Here is a 20,034-nt window from a genome sequence, read left to right on the forward strand (position 1 = left end):
GGTTTGTTCCTACGCATTTCCGCGTGTCGGTTTCAAGGTAATATGCCATGTTGCTACAAAGTAAAATTTTGATTCCCCTTAGAGGCAGAAGGAATGCTCGGAGGACATTCCATCATAAAATATTTTCGCTTTATTTTGACCTGTAGAATAATGACCTGTGGCCTGTGGGCGTCATTTTTAGTAACTGAATGCATCTTTTCAGTAACTGATTTTAAATATCTTTTAGTTGTTATCTAAAAAGTTGACATTTTGACTCATTCATCCAGAACATACGTTTCCACTCTCTTATTTTTCAATTTGTTTGCTTCACGGCACATCTAAGTTTGTTTTGTTTGTTTCCGCACAGGAAATATTCCCTAGAATCCAGCTTCGCATACATAATCTTTGCACAGTGCTAATTGTAATTTTTGTTGGTGACTACGATTATATTCCGATTAGACTTCCGGTGCAGTGAGCTTCCCAGAAGTGAGCTTTCATTTACCAGATGCGAATAGCATGATCCTTCTCCCTTGACGTAATAGGAGGCTTAATAGTTCGATTTCTGTCTGCGTTCTTTCCTGTTTGCAGAAAACATTTTATGGCGTCATCAGCACTGAATGAAGTCGATTTCAGTTTGGAAGCTATTTGACGAACAGGAAAATCAGTATTATCAATCACAATGATTCCAGCAGGTGTCTCCACACTTAAGGTTTAACTTCTGGCAACGTTTTCGGACAATTACAGGAGCAAATTCTTAGAAGCATTCGCACCCCCCCCCCCCACCTTTCCAAAATAATGTTCAACAGTTCACCGCATCATCATCAATAACACTGTTTACTACGATTGTAAAATTTGAACTAACGAACAAAAATTATGTATTTACTTTGTCCGAGGGCAAAGCAAGATGTCTAGCCGTGAAGCTATTTTGTCTATAGCAATAAATATTTTTTGACTGTAAAAAGCCATGACAACACTAAATGGCGGATGTGCCGAAGGCCGTTATTTCTTCTTACTTTGATGCATGGATTCCATTAGTTATTTCAGGTAGAAATCCAGAGTTCAGATTGATGTTGTGTAGGGGGCACGCCCGTGGAAAGTTGTCCTGCGTGCAAAGATTGAGAATTTCTTGTGGAAAACATGTAGAGAAATTGCAAGTGTAGAAACAAATATTCGACTCGTAGTGCTATTTAACATTTTAAGTGGTACGTTCAATACCTTCTTGGCGGTAATGCAGAGAATATTTAAAAGGGCAGCTCGTGCAAGAGGTGCGGAACTCACTGTACGTATTGTAGATATTCAGCTCATTATCTGTTTGGTGTACTCTTCTAAATATATTTTTGATAATGTTCTGTAACTTGACTACACAGCTCCTTATGAATCACGGGGCAACTAATGATTTCATCGATAGATTTGTCTTTTGGCTTCTTCATATGTAGCTCATTAATACACTGAGATACTTGAAGAATATGACTTCACAGGTTGCTTGATAAGTGTATCCTGTAGCAGTTGGTCATGAATTGTTCTATTAAGGGCCAGAGGTAGTAGCTGGGTGAGTGTTTTTTGTCTACTTCGGGAGAATAACGATATCTTCTGTGATAAGTTACATCGACTGGAGTACAAATTGTCTTTCTGAGATGCTGTTGCTGTTGAAGTGTCTTTTAGCGTAGATGCAGTGTCCCTCAAACGTTCTTATCTAGAAGTCTGGTACAGGGTGTTGAATGACTATTACCACACCGATAGAAGGCACATTTACTTGTTCATTGATATGATTTATGCCTGTATCGGGAGCATGTCCAACAAGGCATTGGTTTGCGTGTTTTTGACGGTGACACCTTAAAATGCAACTCATCAAGGGGAAGACCATTGGATATGAATCCGCTGACTTGATGTGGATTGTAACAGAAAAGTTGCATAAAAGAAGTGAACCCTTAATATAAGCGGAAGTTCTGGACGTCAATATCATGAACTGTTAGATGCTGCCGGAAGAACCCCCCTTGTCCTGTCTATACCGTCGATGATAATAGTTGAGTCTTTTAATCACTGATATAGTTTTCAACTTGTGTGTATTTGTCTTGACAGGAATGTTAGTTACTGCTTCTGGGAATAAGTATTCATCTTGAGGATTCTACTGTGTAATATGTAGTCATGGTTGCCATATTTCAAAAATGAAAATATCGGGACGCTAGTAAATTACGAGAATCTTTCAAATGCTTAAAATGAAAAGAAGTGTTATATGCTAATTTACTTTCTTCCATTAGATATAGTTGTTCAATTATTACGTAATCACATCTTTTGTCATTTTAGTAGACCTTTCAATCCCTAGTTAGGCAAATGTAAGCAGATGATTTACTCCCATCCCCCTGGTGAGCATTTTTTCTCATGATCTGTTATGTTTCGTGGCTTTCAGAGTCTGTTTCAGCTCGTTCACAGTATTATGTTCTCTTTCACACTTTTTTTCTGTTCGTATTTTTATCATTTTTTAAGAACAGTTAATTCATTGGCAATATGTTTTGGAGCCTTTTTATCTTCAAAGAACATCTTTCGTTAAATTTTTACTTTATTTCTGTTATTTGTAACAATCTAGGAACTTAATAACTTAAGTAAGTATGTAGGCTTACCTCAGCATGACTCTTTTTTTAACTTTTGAATTGCCATACTGAAGCTGATGAGAATAATTATATACCTAATCCTGTGAAAAAATCAAAATATAATATTCTTTTCCTTTCTTCTTCGCTGAAATCCGAGACATTTAACCGTCCAAAGAAATATTTTCGGGACTCCGGGACGTAGATCTCGATTCCATGACGGTCCCAGACTTTCCGGAATGAATGGTAACCCTATGTGTATCATACGATTTTCTTTCTCAGATGTCGATTTTATTGGATGCGTCTTGTCTACTCTGTTCTTAGGTTGACAGGATCTAAAGTCGTAATACGTTTCGAGATGACCTGAAACCTCTTTAGTCTGCTGCGTAGTGGTGTTGACAAGCAGTTGGTTTCTCTTCTTTTCTTGTGGCCATATTTGAGTTCTGGTAGTGATGTATCGCTCGCGAGTGAGCCGACCCTTCTGAGTAACTCTTTTGGATGAGTCGTTGTTCACTAAAAATGAGCAACGATTCTTCGAGAGTCGTTACTCTTTGAGAGTTGTTGTTCTTTGGGATTCGTTATTCTTTGGGAGTCGTGGTTCTTCGGGAATCATGATTCTTCGGGAGTCGTGGTTAGTCATTATTCTTCAGGAGTAATGGTTCTTTTTGCACCACAATACGTCTATTACGTAAAAATGACTAGAATCTTGTAATCACGCCAAGGAAAAACAGTAAAACCATTTAAAATTAATTTTTTGATATAGTTATTAACACCTACTTCGAATCCAGTTTTTATCATGTTACTTTGATTTGATTCAGGTCCGTATCCAGGGGGGCACGGGGACCGGGCCACCTCTGAATTGTTACTGTCTCCCCAAAAATGTTCGCGGAGGCTTGCAAATGACCTATAATATGGTTGGATCGCCTTCCCTAGCATCCACCGGACCCCCCTACATTTTTGGGCTGGCTACGGGTCTGATTTGTTTTCGTTTTGAGTTTAGCGCCCTTTTCATTAGCGAGGCACTGTAGCTCAGTGGTAAAATGCTTACCTCTGGTGCGTGGGGTCTCGGGTTCGCTCCCCGGCCAAGTAAGTTCGTGGTGGACATCATGTCCGTGGGTTTTGTCAAGTATTCCGTTTCCTTCCACTTTCTCATTCCACCAATTCTTCCATCATCATTCAGTTGCTTTAATCATCGTCTTCCTTAACATACAGGGCTTAATCGTTTGCCATTAAACTAAAATATTTCATTTTAATTCAGCAGCGAACCTACATGAGACGTGGACCTACTGATTAACGTTGAACCCGAACCACATGAGCTCCCACCGGGAATCGAATGCCGGGTCCCCCACGCCAAAGGCGCGTACGGTAACCGCTTAGCCACAGGGGAACTCGTTACTTTGATTAAAATGTGTATTCTAAGAGGGGTGTGGTGGTCAACATTTTTGGGAAAAATTTAGTTTCTCACGATGTTGTAATAAAATTATAATATTTTTGGCATTGAATTTAAAGTTGTAACACTTTTGCAATAATTTTAAAATTGTATTGCTATAGCATTGAGTCTAAAGTTGTAATAGTTTGCATTGCGTATTTTGATTCGTTTAGGCTGTAATTTGCATATTGCTCTTCTGCATTTGTGATATATTTTCACACTTATTTATAGTAATTTTATTTAGTCTAATTTGTATATGTATTTCGTATCTGAATTCCATTTTTGTGTGTTACATCTGTTAATTGTAATTTCCATTAGTCTAAAAGTGTAACTTCCTGCGATTTTTTTAAAGTTAAATTTGTTAATATCAGTATGCTTGTAATCTAAAATTGGAGTTATACCTTCTAAATTCATTTTATGTAAGCATCATTTAGTCTGATAATGCAATTTTAGTTTTTAACTTCCCCTCTCCCCGTTGTAAAATTATATGTGAGTTACTGACTGGTTCAAATGAATCGATTCATTTTAGTGAGCGAACTATTGATCGGCGATCTCAGAGATGAATTGGTTTGCCCATCACTAAGTGCTGGTGCCCAAACTTGATTTATATTTTTGTCCATTCATACAAATTTCAAATTTAACTTATTAATTGAGACCCACTCTTCTGTATACGTAAACCAAGAAAAAATACCCTGCCATGATAGAAATTCTTCGTGTATGTTTAATAAGAGACAACTACCAGAATTATCTTTTAGGGGCTGCTGTAAGGAAAAAGGTATTTCCTCAAGTTTACCATACTTTGATCAAACAAAGTTATTTCGTGATCCAGAATACGTTCTTTTTATTTAAAAGGTCACTGACATTGCAATAATTCAAATATTCTTTCCTTTCGTTAGTCGTGAATATCAAACATAAAACGAGACATCTTTTATCTTTCTAAAAAATTACAGAGAGAGAGATACACAAGAATAATACTAGTCCATTTAGTTGTAGTGCGACATCTCCAAATTTGAATTTTCAGAATTTTGTCCCGTTTTTGTCCATTTTTGTCCACCCAAGAAAAACATTTTTGTACCATTCCAATAAACGAGGGAGGGCCATTTCAAAATTTGGGAAAATTTGATCACCTGTAGTGCGACATCTTCAAATTCGAATTTTAACTTTATAATCTACCTATACTCTAACAAATCCTCCAAAATCAGAACTTTCATTATTGATTTAAGTAATTAATATAAACATAATCATTAGATCTAGTTCACTCCCCCCCTCCCCCCAAAAAAAAAGAAAACCGGGAATTTCGATTTACAACCTCCAGTATAGCGCCTTTTTAGGGGACGGGAAGGCTGGGAAGAAAATTCGAGGAAGAAAATGGAGCATCTTATAAATAACTTATGTTAAAAATTTTGGTTCGGACACATTAGTCGATACATGTGCACGTGAAGATAGATACCCCCAAAACCTCAATTTTCGGCATTTAAGGAGTATAAATCATGTAAATTTGTTAAAACCTAACTATTCTCCTATCATGACTTGAAAGTGAAAAATATCAGAATAAAATCTCCCTCTAAGATTTCAACTCAACATTGACCCTCCCCTCTGATGCTTTTAATACACGAAGTTCAGGTTCGATTTCTGATTCGAACTCATTAAACGCATTCCACTTTTTATGCTTCAATTTGACGTATACATATACGAAGGGTGACCAAGAAAAGGTTAAAAAGCACTTATTCACTGTAACTTAACAAAAATTTATTTGTAGATTAATCACATGTCTGTCTTGGTGCAGGTTTGAACACTTTGGATTCTGAACGTGTATACCCGAGAAGTGAACATTAAAAATCATGAGTTGTTTGGAAAATTGATCAAAAGAAGAAGTGAGGTCAGTAGTACGCTTCTTGTGGGACAAAAGTACAACAATTGCTAACATTCATAGGTAGATTGTAAAGGTGTATGCAGAGGGCTAAATTTCCAAGCAACATACAGGGAAGTGGTGTCGTGTCTTCAAAGGAAGACGGACCAACATTGTTAATGACAACCCTGGTAGCAACATTATACCTAGTACTTTAACCACTGACGTTACGCTTAAAACGATCAGAGCACCCTTTCTACAGCGCTGACTTTCACCTTTTTCCTGTTATACAGCAAAACATGACTGGCCACCATTATCTGCCATGTGTGTATGTCAAAACAGCTGCCTTATCGTGGCTACGAGAACTTGACTCGGTTTTCTATACAAATGGTATAGAAAACTTCAACTGTCGTTGTGAATAGCGGTTTAACAAAATCTGTGCTTACATCGAGAACTAATCTTGAGTGTCCTCTATCATCAAGTGCGTTAAAAGTCCTGCTATGTGTCACACATAAGCCATAATAGTTATTGAGACATTTTTTTGTCATTTCTCGTAGTTCCAGGTTGCAGTTTACAAATCACTTTGAAGGGGGACCAGGCCCGTAGCCTGCCCAAAAATGTAGGGGGGCCCCGGTAGAAATTAGGGGGGCCCGACCAAACCATATTATAGTTCATCGCCATATTATAGTTCATTTGCAAGCCTACCGTGAAAATGTTAGGGGTTCCAGTGAAAATTTAGGGGGGCCGGCCCACCCTAGCCCCCACCGTGGATACGGGCCTGAAGGGGACTATTACAAAAAGTAAAATGTATTCTGAAGTATAATAAATACGTTTTGCAAATAGTCTAAACTCCAAGATTCCATTCACCAAGTGCAGGAATAGATTTTGTCCGAAATATTACCTGCATATCCTTAACACCAAGTAGGAAGAAAGTAACTTATGATTTGACGGATGAAAAACATCAAAGTCAATAAAGTATTTTTGCTTTCTCAGTGAATTCTTCCTCTTGGAAAACTTTACATATTCATCCATGTTATCCTTGTTGTCTCAACCTTATCCTCTGTCAGCGCTGCAGGACATTGTAAAAATTTCTAAAGCAGAAAAAGTAAGATTGAACGGAAGGAATCAATCGATGCCATGAACAAGTCGAAATGGTTCGTTCTTAAGATTGCCCAGGTTTCTCTTTTTTTCTTTTCAGAAAAGACAAAACTGCACTATCTTTGTTTTCTTCGACAGTGTTTTCTTTTATCTGCATTCTGCTAACATTTGTCCTAGAATGTCCTTCTCCCCAAATGGATAGGAGAAAAGAATGAAGATTTATTCCTAGAAACTCCAATAGCCGTCTAGGACCCAAACTCCATCTTTGCATGGTTCGTTGGCCACTTCAAACTCATCCTTACGTTTTTTCATATATATTGTTCTTTCTTTATCATTTTTTTCTTTCTTTACTTATTTTTTTTTCTTGGAAAACAAAGAAAAGATTGATCGATTTTTTTTTCTCACTATTTCTTTCTACGAATTTGAAGTTTTACGCGTATTCTCTTTCATCTGACTTTCAAAATAATGGTTCGACTTATCATAATACAAAAATTGAATTCTGTTTAAGGACAGTGGCAATTCGTTTGCAAAGAGCCGCAGTACGAAAATACGAGAGTTGCTTTGAACATTCTTATTTTTCCTATTTCCGAATACTTTTTAAAAATAACAAGTTTAATTTGCAAGATTTTGGCTCATTTCTCAGGTTTGATTAGGTTTATCTATGCTAACGTTCCTTTCCACTACAGGCCTTTATCTCACAATGTTATGTTCAGACCTGTCCATTGGGCGGCTAGTGGAGAAGTTGGTCCAGGCCATAAAAGAAAAGAGTTCAGAATTTCATATAAAGTAACAAACAAGATAGCCCTCCGACTTTAGAAAATTGAAACAATGACTAGGTCATTCGTTTGTACTACGTTTGCATCGTTTGTACCGAAAATATTTTGGTTTGTACCATTTTCCTTATAGGGTTACTTGAGAGCTCAACTGGGGGAGGGGCTATTGTTGAATAATACGGTATTTACTTACGGAAAAGTGCAGAAATAGAGAAAATTTAATTGAATCGGTGAGTCGAAAAACACTACTAGTCCACAAACGCATTTTGAGATATTTGAAGAAAGAACTTTCATTTGTTAATGCCACATTATAGCATTCTTCTATAACGTGCGAGGTCTTGCAAATTGTACTGATCTTCATTACAACTTGTAGTTCTACATCTTTAGTATTGGGGGCGCGGTGGCTCAGTGGTAGAGCGTTCACCTCTGGTGCTTGGGCCCGGGTTTGATCCCAGCCGCCGCCAAGTGAACTTTGTGGTGGACAAACACCGTGTGCGTGTGTTTTCTCGGGGTTCTACCGTTTCCTCCCACTTTCTTCATTCCACCATTTCATTCATTAATCATCATTACCGTCTCCTTTAGCCTAACCGGCATAACTGTGGGACGTAAAACTCAAAGATTTCATTTCATTTTTATCTTTAGTGTTATTTTTGCCTTTACCTTAAAATTGCTTATTTTGGACTCACACTGTTTTCCCACTCGCCAATTCAATTTTAACGTTGAGTTATTCCCAAAAAGTTTTTTTGTATTTGGATATGCACAACCAGAGTTCTAAATACACATAAATTCATATAAATAAATACATAATACTTATTAATGGGCATGGAAAAAGTACATATTACGAAGCCCATCTTGCGTACAAGGTAGCCCCCCAAATGTCATCCCCTCTTTCTCGAAAACTGTCAGGATACAAACGAAACTTTTTTCGGTACGAATGGTACAAACGATTTGCTTTCGAATGGTGTATTTCAATTTTTTGTGCTGTGATACGGGGGGCTATCATGGTTCGAACATAGCCCCCCAGTTGACCTCTCAAGTAACCCTATAAGGAAAATGGTACAAACGAAAATACTTTCGGTATAAACGATACAAACGTAGTACAAACGAATGACCTAGTTATTGTTTCAATTTTCTAAAGGTGGGGGCTATCTTGCCAGACGTTATATATTCCTAATTCAGTCTCGAGATTCAGCATATTTAGAGATCATTTTGTAAGACATGTTTATGACTGTATATGAGTATTAACCTTCATACACCCACTGACGCAACTGATACGTTAAGGCTTTAAACCTTAATAACTCAGCCTCTAATTAAGCCAGAAAGATAATTTTGGTATCAATATGTTCCTGGAGGATGAACTTTTCTGCCGTTGTGTAGGGGCTACCAACGTCGGAAGTGAGAGGGCAAAGTTCACGTTTTTCTGTTTTTTCCATCAGGATTTTTAGGGAGCCATTCGTCCCCTTGAGGGTACACTCATAAAAAATGGTATGTGAAGCAATAGTCCACTACATGGTATTACCCTGTATGTGCACTTGTTGCTTATATGGGGAGATGAGAGGGGTCTAAGTTGGCCAATATTTGGAGCCTTGGTTTTCTGACATAAACTAAATTTATTTTCAGGGCGGTTCCATATAAGACAAGATATTTTGTTTCATAAAATGGGTCAAGAAGCATAATTCTTGTTCCTGCACATGCTGGGTGCAGTTAAAAGGATGTGCATATAACTTGGTACTATGGTTGCAGGGGGGTGAATGTCAAATTCAATGAATTTTTCTTCTTCACATAACATTTCTTTTGAGAATATCTCTTATATAAAACGAATTCATTACGCTTTCTCCTCGCTCTGTGTGAGGGGTTGCTAAGAATGCGAGCAGTGAACGTCGACGTCACGCCACATCCAGTTGTAAATGACTTGTTTGAGGCTTTCACTATTGTTCAATAAGCAATTTCGTCTGTGTATAATTCAAGGTATACTCTAAATGTGCACAAAATGAAGCTTGGCATAAAAATTAATATTAACACTTTGAAAGCTAGCCTCTGAAACACAGGCCTTCAATGCAAGAATGTTGATTTTTTTGGTATCTTAAAACATTCAAATACAAAAATTATCTCTCATACACAAATAAGAAGTTTGAAGTTTTCTTGTTTGTTTTGATATATTTTACATTCCTATAATAAGGCTATATAAGAAAGTGGTTTTTCTTTTGCATAAAATTTACAAAAAAAGTTCATGAAACATATATTACACATAAAGGCATGTTCATCAGTTCGATGAAGTGTTTCCTTCAATGAAAATAACTATAACTTTGCGGTGATATTTTGCGCAAAATTGGTTCCTTGGGGTCAGCTACGTAATTGCAGATCTTCTTAAGTCTCCAGCGTGGGGCTCTAATTTGTATGCAAGTGGGTCACAAATATTTTCCATGAATTTATTATTAGTAGTTTTGTCGTTCAATATGTAAAAACTGGCCAAAACCATTAGAAACGTGTGAAAGTACCTCTATTAGAATCATTGCTATCACTTTTGCTAAACTCGTGTTAATTGCCGAAGCGCATTTCTGACAGAGAAACAATATGCAGTCTCTTTCAGTTAAAGACTCTAACAGAACAGTGAGTAGCATTTGTGCACCATCTATTAGCAAATTTACGATATATGGAATCTAAAAATAATTCAGGATTGCAAACTCTGTAGAAGTATAGAGAGAAGGGAAACTGATAAATTTTCAATGGAAAAACATATTCAATTAAATATTATATTATTATTATATTAAATTGTATATGTGATCCGCAATCTACAAAAACTCGGTCATTCCGTAAATATACGGAAGTGTAAGTCAAGATGAGCCTTGTGGTACTTCTCGGATTATCTATTGAGAAGAAATATTTTTAATTTCAATTTTTGTTTCTAGTGAGTAAGAACAGAAAGAATCTATCTGCCGAGTATGGTGGGAAAGATCATAGTTATAAGCTTATAGACTAGCCAATTGTGTGAAACCCATTTTTTTAGCCTACATAGCTTAACCGTAGGATTGTCAACTTTAAAAAATGTTTTTCATTTATTTCATTTTTCCAAACAATGTGAAAAGCACTGGGCAAGCCAACAAATGTGATCTCTGATCCCTAGGTAAACATGATGAAAATCTTTAAGTTTTACGTCCCACGGTTATGCCGGTTAGGCTAACGGAGACGGTGATAATGAGAAATGAGTGAAATGGTGGAATGAAGAAAGTGGGAGGAAACGGGAGAACCCCGAGAAAACCCACGAGCACGGTGTTTGTCCACCACAAAGTCCATACGGCGCGAGCTGGGATCGAACCAGGGACCCCAAGCACCGGAGGTGAACGCTCTACCACTGAGCCACCGCGCCCCCCGTAAACATGGTGAATCTAGCGCGGGACAGGGAGGCTTAGGCTCAACAGTTTTGTTCAGTTACCAAAATAATTTAAGCTATTATTTATATATTTTTGGAAGTTTATAGTAAACTCATAGTCTGGTCATGTACCTGTCATAGTCTGGGTTATTGCTGCCACTCAGTTTTTACCTTCTAGATCTGGTAGGTTTGATAGATGTATTACATCTATGTCTAAATCCTTAGCAAAATAAATTAAATACGAACATGAAATTGTAAGAAAAGTAACATGTAAAATATTGTAATATTATCAATCATAACGATTACCTCCCAGATGCGTACATGTCAAATCCTTCCCAGTAAAAGTGCGTCAAAGTACCATGGGCGATGACATGTCACAGTTTGACATTGATAAAAGATTTCCCACTTCCGTACATTTTGAATAACTGACACTGTTTCTATGCATTTTTAAATAAAGTTTGAGCACTGGATGATATGGAATTGCATGCTCAAGGTAATACGAAAAGATACATACATGTTTCTATAATGTTGTGTTTCTTTTTCCGACTCAACTCATCACGTTGAATTCAAATTCGACCCATGTATCCCCGCAGTGGCGTATTTAGGGGGGCTTCCGGGCTTAAGCCCCCCCCCCGAAATCTTACTATAGTAAAGTATATGAAATATCTTGCTAAATTTTCACATTTGCAGGTAAAGCCCCCCCCCCCCGAAAGTTAGCAAAGCCCCTCGAAAACAAAATCGTAAATACGCTACTGTATCCCCGATTTTGATACAGACCTGTATGTTTGATATGAATTCACAAATCACATCAAAGGGATATACAAGGCGACTCTTATAGTCTTCGTCGAACTAGTATCTGCATTTTCTATGATCTTGGTCCATGTGCAGTAGGACATTTACCGTTGTTACCATCACCTATATGTAATCCTTATGAATATAAAATACTGTATATACACGATTTACAGTTTATGACAACTTATGTATATGTGAAATTGCAACCAATCACCATCTAACATCTTTTGAAACATCAAAATTACTTTTCTTTTGTCAAGCTGCACATATACTTTCTTCTTTTACCTTGCAAGCTGAGGTACTTTCTGTTGTAAGCATGGTCACTTGTGATGGCTTCTAACCTGAGAAAACGGACTAATTCGATGACCTAAGGATTTCGCTTGTTTAGCAGAGTATTTATCTATTATTCCAATCCTCTGTGGGATTATTTGTTCCACATGCTTACTGGGACCGTAGAATTTTCTAGCTACTGGTCAACGAAATAGTCATAGAACTGTTCAAGCTTAAGAGTCTGCTTTACTAAAAAAGTAACACAAAATTTCCCATTTTTCTTTTGCTTATTTATTCATAAGTGAAAGGAGATAATAAAATGCAAGCTACCACAATCGTAGATAATGTTATTCCACAACAGAAAATATGAACTTGAAGAAAATTCAGTGTTGCAATCCATAGAAATTACTGTGTTGCCAGAATAACAATTCCCCTAAAATCTAAGTTAAGGCAGCGACTAGGGGAACGAACTCTACTGCATTTGATTATGTATAATGTTGTTTTGGTTTGCTGTGAACTACTTTTTAAATAAGAGTTGTATTTAGTTAGTAATAAACAAAATAGTTTTAACATACAGTTATTAAAATTAAATAATAATGTTATTTAAAATGTAGTTCCCAGCAAACCAAAACAACATGATATGTAATCATATGCAGTTGAATTCGTTCCTCTAGTCGCTATTTTAACTTAGATTTTAGGGGAATTATTATTTTGGCAACACTGTAATTTTTATGGATGGCAACACTGAAAATTCTTTAAGGCCATGTAGAATAACATTATCTGTGATTGTGGTAACTTGGATTTTATTATCTCCTCTCACTTATGAATAAGCAAGCAAAAGGCAAATGGTAAATTTTGTATTATTTTTAGTAAAGCAGGCTCTTAAGAGATATCTTCTTGAATAGACAGCGAATTACTGTCGACCATTTTTAACGAAAGGAAAGTTAATGGCGCACACATTCGAACCTGAAGTTTTGTATCATCATTGTTTTTGTAGTCTGTATCTAATCCCAAATCCTGTATCTTACTCATAAACACTGGTTAAAGTGAAAATTGCACCCACTTATGGAAGCTGAAGGGTGCTTCCTTGGAGTCTGCGATTACAAATTCAGGATTCCAGTTCAGAACTTCTTTCTTTATTAATGAAAAGATCCTTTCATATATATACCTTCTCTTCTTCGGAAGAAGGCCAAGAACCACTGGAATCACAATAGTTTCCTGTATTGGGCTTCCAATATCTGCATGAATTAGAAAAATTTGGGAGAAAAGCTTGCTACAGCTCTTAAACGTGCCATCAATAAAGCAGGTTGTGCTAGCCTGCAGGCTGTCTGCAAAATGAAACTATTCAAGGACCCTTATTGGCGGTGGCTGCTACTCGAAACGAAACCTTGAGATTCTATATCCCACACCAGGCCGGTAGCCAGCCCAAAAATGTAGGGGGAGCGGGTGAAGTTAGGGGGGCCCAAACTAACCATATTATAGTTCATCACATATTATAGTTCATTTGCAAGCCTACCGTGAAACTTTTAGAGGGGGCCAGCAAATATTTAGGGGGGCCCGGCCCCCCTAGACCCCCTTGGATACGGGCCTGTCCCCCACTGCTCAAATCCTAACAAAAATTCACAGAAATTGTGCCAGCTATTGAACCTGTACGGAAATGGGAATTCTTATTTCGTTGATCTTTCATTGCATCTGGCACTTGTACGGAACTGGGAAAGATTTTGACATGTACGGAAGTGGAAATGTGTGCAGTGGGAGGACACCATCAAAACACCACTGAAACATCATTGACACTTTGCTCTAAGCGGCCTTGCTGCTGCTTTACAAGTTAGTTATTAAAGAGAAATATAGATGCCTAACATGTAATAACTTATGACACAGTTGCAAATAGGTAAGAATTACGTATGTTCTCTTCAAGGTGAGGAAGATATTTATTCAATTCTATAGTAGATACTAGGATATGGATTTTATTTTCAGAAATACATGTTATGAAGAATTTATTAATGAACCATTATAAGCAATACCAATAAAGCTTAATCAAATAAAAATATTAAGGTTACTTGTTCCTAAATTACATTGGCATTTCTGATATATTGGGTACATTTCTAACATGATCGATCACTGATATTACAGCACGTACAGGATAACACACAAAAGAATTTAAAGCTTACACGCAGAGAAGCAAGAAAGTATATACAGCAAGGCGTCAATACTAGTGATGGGCAAAACGATTCATTTCGATTCATTTACTTTGATTCACTAAAGTGATTCGATCATTTAATTCGTTCATATGAATTGGTCGTCCGCGCATTCCTTTTGCGCAAGTGAATTGGTTGGGATGATTCGCTCATTGAATCAGTTAGGTTTATACGAATCTCTTTAGCGCAAATGAATTATTCGATCATATGAATTGATTGGGAATTATTCGATCATATAAATCGCTTGGGCTACTGCACTTCTTTTCTGCGCAACTTCATAAATTCCTTGTGAGAAAATGCCATCTCGTGAATCATCTTTGCCACATGACACGGACAGCGTTTCATTGGGGTGAGTGGAGTGGCTCGGGAACTCTTAAGCTTCAGTGCAGTTATGAAGTTTCAATAATATGCTGTTGCTTTATTCCCATTGTTGTTATTTTTGCATCCTGCTTTCATATTAGAGCTTGAGACAAACACTAAAAGTGTTGCAATCTCCACGTATTTTTCTGCCAACTTCAGTTTTTCGAGGAAATATTTTGTTGAAATATACTCCGTAAGATTTTCGCGGGATATGAGCAGTTATAACAATTTATTTTCAACTTCTTATTGTCGTACATATTAATATGGGGAAAAATATAGAGCTCTGTATAGGCGACATTCATGCTTTTGGTTTTCAATATAGAAAGCATTATACAATGAGTCTGTAGTGCTATATATTCATTTCTAGTGATATTATTTGCCCAGGTCATAAACTTTGTAAAGTACACATCATGTTAATGGATTTTTTTGTTGTTGTAAATCAGAGTTATACCCTGTAGCGTAAAGAAGATGCGGATGATTAATTAAAGTAAATTGTTATCTCGCAGTCCATTCTATTCTATCCTAGGGATCACCGTGGCTCACTGATAAAACTCTTGCCTCCTTTGCGCGGGGTCCCTGGTTTGATCCACTGCTAAGGAAGTTTGTGGTGTACATCATCATGTCCGTGGGTTTTATCGGGTGCTCCCTTTCCTTCCACACTCTCATTCCAACGATTCTTCCATCGTCATTTACTTGTCTTAATCATTCGTTTTCCTTAGGATAATGGACATAAACAACAAATGTTAAACTGCAAAATTTCTATTTTATTCTATTATATTCTAAAATATGTTCTATTTTATTCTTGACTGGAAAAGATACTGATCTTCGAGGTAGAGAAAAAGAGGGAGTTTAGACATGAACATATATTTAATACTATTGTGATAATTTTAAAAGATTTAGCTCGGGGAAACATTGAATAAACGCAAAATGAAATGAAATTTTAAAGTTTTACGTTCCATGATTATCATCGTGTAGATTAAAGGAAACGATAATGATGAGAATGAATGAAATGGTGAAATGAAGGAAGTGAGCGAAAACAAGAGAACCCCGAGAAAAGCCACACATATGGTGTTTGTCCACCATAAATCCCATTTGGCGCAAATAGAAAACCAGGGACCCCATCCATTAGAAGTGAACACTTTACCACTGAGCCACTACTACTTCAATAAGCAAGAGATGAACATATATTTGCGAAAGTACTGGTAAGCCCAATTGAACCCAATCTGAGAAATGCCTCGGGAGAAACTTCTTGGCCTGGCGGATTTTCTCCCCGGCCACCCCTGTTACCCATCAGTGTTTGTCTACATTTCTAAGAGAAAATGGTCAGTTTGTTAAATTTCAGTTGAGCTGATTTTCAGTTTAACGTCCGGTTCAGCAGCGAGGCTATATGAGGCGTGGACCTACTATTAACATGAAATCCGAACCACATGAGCTCCGCCGGTAATCGATCCCGGGTCTCCCACATTTTGTTTACATGGAAGCTCAAAAAACTATTTGTGTCTTCATGTATGTTTCAATAGAAGTAAAGCGAAACGTAACTACCATTAAGCTTTGTTCCATGTGGACAAGTGTTTTACTGAAAGATGCTATACACTGTCTTCCCAGAAAGAATCTTTATTCGTCTTTCTACATATACATTTTTAAAATCAATTATTTACAGTATAAATAATTTACAGTGCACTTTTTCTGTGTAAGTACTATATTTACATTGAATATAATATAGTACTTTGAGTTGATTATAAAACATTAAAATTGACCTTTTTGGCCACTGCAGTTGAAAGTGATGAATATAATTGTATCCAATGCACGTACAGTATCTCAATAAAATGGATAAATGCTCATCAAGAGTATGTTGATATTAACTACGAAATCGTATTACATCTAATTGAGCAACACTGCCAGTACTTCACGACAAGAAGCAACCAACAAGAAAATTTATTCTGAAAGTAATCTAACAACGCGGCTTCCTTTCTTCCTAGGAAACAACCCTACCATGCAGAAAAAAAAAATCACACGCATCTACAAAAGCAGGAAGAAAAGGAGGGCGTATGGTATTCTTTCTTTTACACTCCCTGTGAACTGCAAGCGCATTTGCAGAAGCAACCTCACCAATTGTCTCACACAAGTTGACAGTTTGTGATTCTCAATGCATTTCGATCACGGCAAACAATTCAGTGAGAAGTACAAATGATTCATTAGAAGAATCGATTCATTTGTGAAAAGAATCATAATTCATTTGATTCACGCCATGATTCGTTCATAATGACCGAATCGTTCATGATCGACACAACACTAGTCAATACTACAAAAAAAAACTTAAAAAGGAAATAAAAGCCAAGAAAATAAATTTTGAAGAAAGTTGGAAAGGCGCCAAATAAAATTACGTCACCACCATCCAGTGTAGGAAGTATTAAAAACAAATGTTGCTCAACTAGATCTAACTTATAGAACAATTTACCAAAGAAATCGCCCAACTGCCTAGCTACAGATTGGATACAAATAATAGATTAAATTTAGCATACATAGCTTAACTTTTCTTTCTCTTATTTTCACAAAATATTAGATTTTGAATTACAATATTATCCCATACCTTTATTTTTTTATTAGAAATACTACACATAAATCGCTTAATATACTTTGATTTCTTCTCCATGAGTATGCACCTTTCCGTATTTGGATTAGGATTTACGAATTAGATTTCTGGGCTTTCGGCGTCTATGGCCATGTTAGCCCTCAAGTATTAGGGTTAATGTCCCTCGGCGATAGTGCTCTCAAACGGGTCGGGTTGACCCGACCCGATCCGACTCGCATCGGGTCAGCTCGGGTCGGGTTACGGGTCGGATCGGGTCAACTCGGGTCGGGTTAGTCGGGTCAGCTCGGGTCGGGTTGTCGGGACGGGTTATTCGGGTTGGGTTGTCGGGTCGGGTCAACCGGGTCAGCTCGAGTCGGGTTGTCGGGTCAGGTCAATCAGGTCGGATCACGGTTCGGGTCAGTCGGGTCGGGTCGGGTCAGTCAATTCGGGTCACTGGTCGGGTCGGGTCAGTCTTCAATCCGACCCGACCCGACCCGTTGAGAGCACTACTCGGCGATCACACCATTCGAGGAAAGAGAAGGAAGAAAGGATTGGGGAAGGACGAAAGTGGCCTGAGGCCTATATGTTAGGTACCATCCCGGAATTAACCTAGTGTGAATAAGGAAAACATAGGAAAACCTCCCTCAAGATGGCTGGCCTGAAAAACCGTTTACGCTTTTTCGGCCGAGTGTACCCACCGTAATTTTTCCACATTTGGTCAGCTCCCTTCAATTGTATTTGTATCTCATTGTATTTACAATAATAGGTACAGATTGTCTATTATGTAAATAGTCCCTCATACGCATAAACTTTTCTCTGTAAAACTTGTTTATTTTCCCAGGATATTTTCAATGATATTTCAGGTTTTTACTGAAATGAAATAAAATGATTGTTGTAGTTCAAGATTCCACGACTAAGTCCTTCAGGCTAAAAAAGACGGATGATTAATAAAGTAAATAATTTTGAAATTAAAAATATTTGTTCTCTTCCTCCGGGAATCGAATCTTGACTACGTGAAACAAAGTCACACGCGCTAGCAAGAAGAGCAGAAAGAAGAGTTTTCAGATTATATACAGGGTGTTTCTAAACAAAACCGAAAAAGTTTAAGAGATGATTCCTGACCTCAAGATAAGACAAAAATGTATAGACCAACCTGGGTGTACAAATTCTTCGTTTCGAAATTACAGGCTGCCGAAAAAGGGAAAAAATGAACTTTAAAAATCCATAGATCCAAAATTATGGAACTTACCGTAGTCGGGTCAAGATTTCACTTAGGAATTACTATGTGCCCAATCTAAATATCTAACTTTCAGAATCCTGTGGCATTTTCGCAACAATTTTTTTTAGAGGTAGTTAGTGAGTACTTCAAATTATATGCCCATAGTCAAACTCCCTCCAAAAAAATTGTTGCGTGAGTACCTTAGGATTCTGAAGCATGAGTTTTTGGATAGGGCATATGTTACTTTCTAAGCGAAGTCTTCACTTAATTACGGTATTTCCCATAGTCAGTGGCGTATTTAGGGGGGGCTTCCGGGCTTAAGCCCCCCCCCGAAATCTTACTTACTATAGTAAAGTATATGAAATATCTTGCAGAATTTTCACATTTTCAGCAAAGCCCTCCCCGAAAGTTAGCAAAGCCCCCCCCCCCGAAAGAAAATCGTAAATACGCCACTGCCCATAGTATTAGAGCTATGAACCTTTAAAGCTCATTTGTTCGTTTTCGACAGCCTGTAACTCCGAAAGGAAGCATTTGTGCACCCAGGTTGGTTTGTATTTTTTGTCTTATCTTGGTGTCAGGAATCACCTTCCAAATGTTGTCGGTGTTGTTTTGAAACATCCACTAAGATGTGATTATTTCCCTTTAAACTTATTGGGTGATGCCTTGAAACTTAATGATAGATGGTCTTGTGGTACAGCGGTGGACACTTCTAAATGGTACACCTTAGCCGTAAATCTCCATATGGCTGTACCATTTAGAAGTGTCCACCGCTGTACAAGCAGAACGCTTCTGACAGTTTGCAATCTCAATTTTTGCTTCAGTTTTTTTTCTTTTCTTGAGCTGTCTCTGATTTAAAAGTATTCTTGGGTAAAACTTCTTAAATTATATGAAATTCATGTCATGTACAATTTTTGCAGCAATTCATGTTTAAATAAGGCTCCATCAAAGGGGATTAGTTATGTTGAATTAATAGTTGTATTTTGTTCCGAAAACATATTGAAGTTAGTAACTTATTTAATTGCATACATTTTACTGCTTCACATAGATTATAACTTCTAACTCCATCATTTGAAATTCAATGCATTCAATATATTCAGAACTTCTGAAAGGGCGTTGTTGTATTGCTAACAAACATCGAAATTTTCTTGTACGGGAGAGAACACATAGTAACTTTCAGAATATCACTTTGGCAACGTGTAAATGCATGTGATTACTGAGACCAATTCATTTTGATTATTATTACTTTTTATTTTGAAAAAAAAAAAAAGTCGTGTTGGAGGTGAAATGAAGAATGGGGTCCACTTTATATGGCTGCCACCCTCTTTGATGGTTTCGTAGAGTCGAGTTCTATTCAGACACTCTCGACCTACAAAAGCTTTACGAAGCAAGGTCGGGGCCAGAGAAACAGTTTTTTCGAAGCTCTCAAGCGTCGTCTCGCCTATTCTTTGATTCAAGTTGGTATGCATGGAACGTAAATGCAAGAACTTCCAACTGCTGACGCTGTGGGTTTCCAGACCACTGAACTGTGGTTCCAGTTTCA

The sequence above is a fragment of the Thermobia domestica genome, chromosome 16, assembly GCF_964235325.1.
Source record: "Thermobia domestica chromosome 16, izTheDome1.hap1.1, whole genome shotgun sequence".
In the NCBI taxonomy this organism is placed as follows: domain Eukaryota; kingdom Metazoa; phylum Arthropoda; class Insecta; order Zygentoma; family Lepismatidae; genus Thermobia; species Thermobia domestica.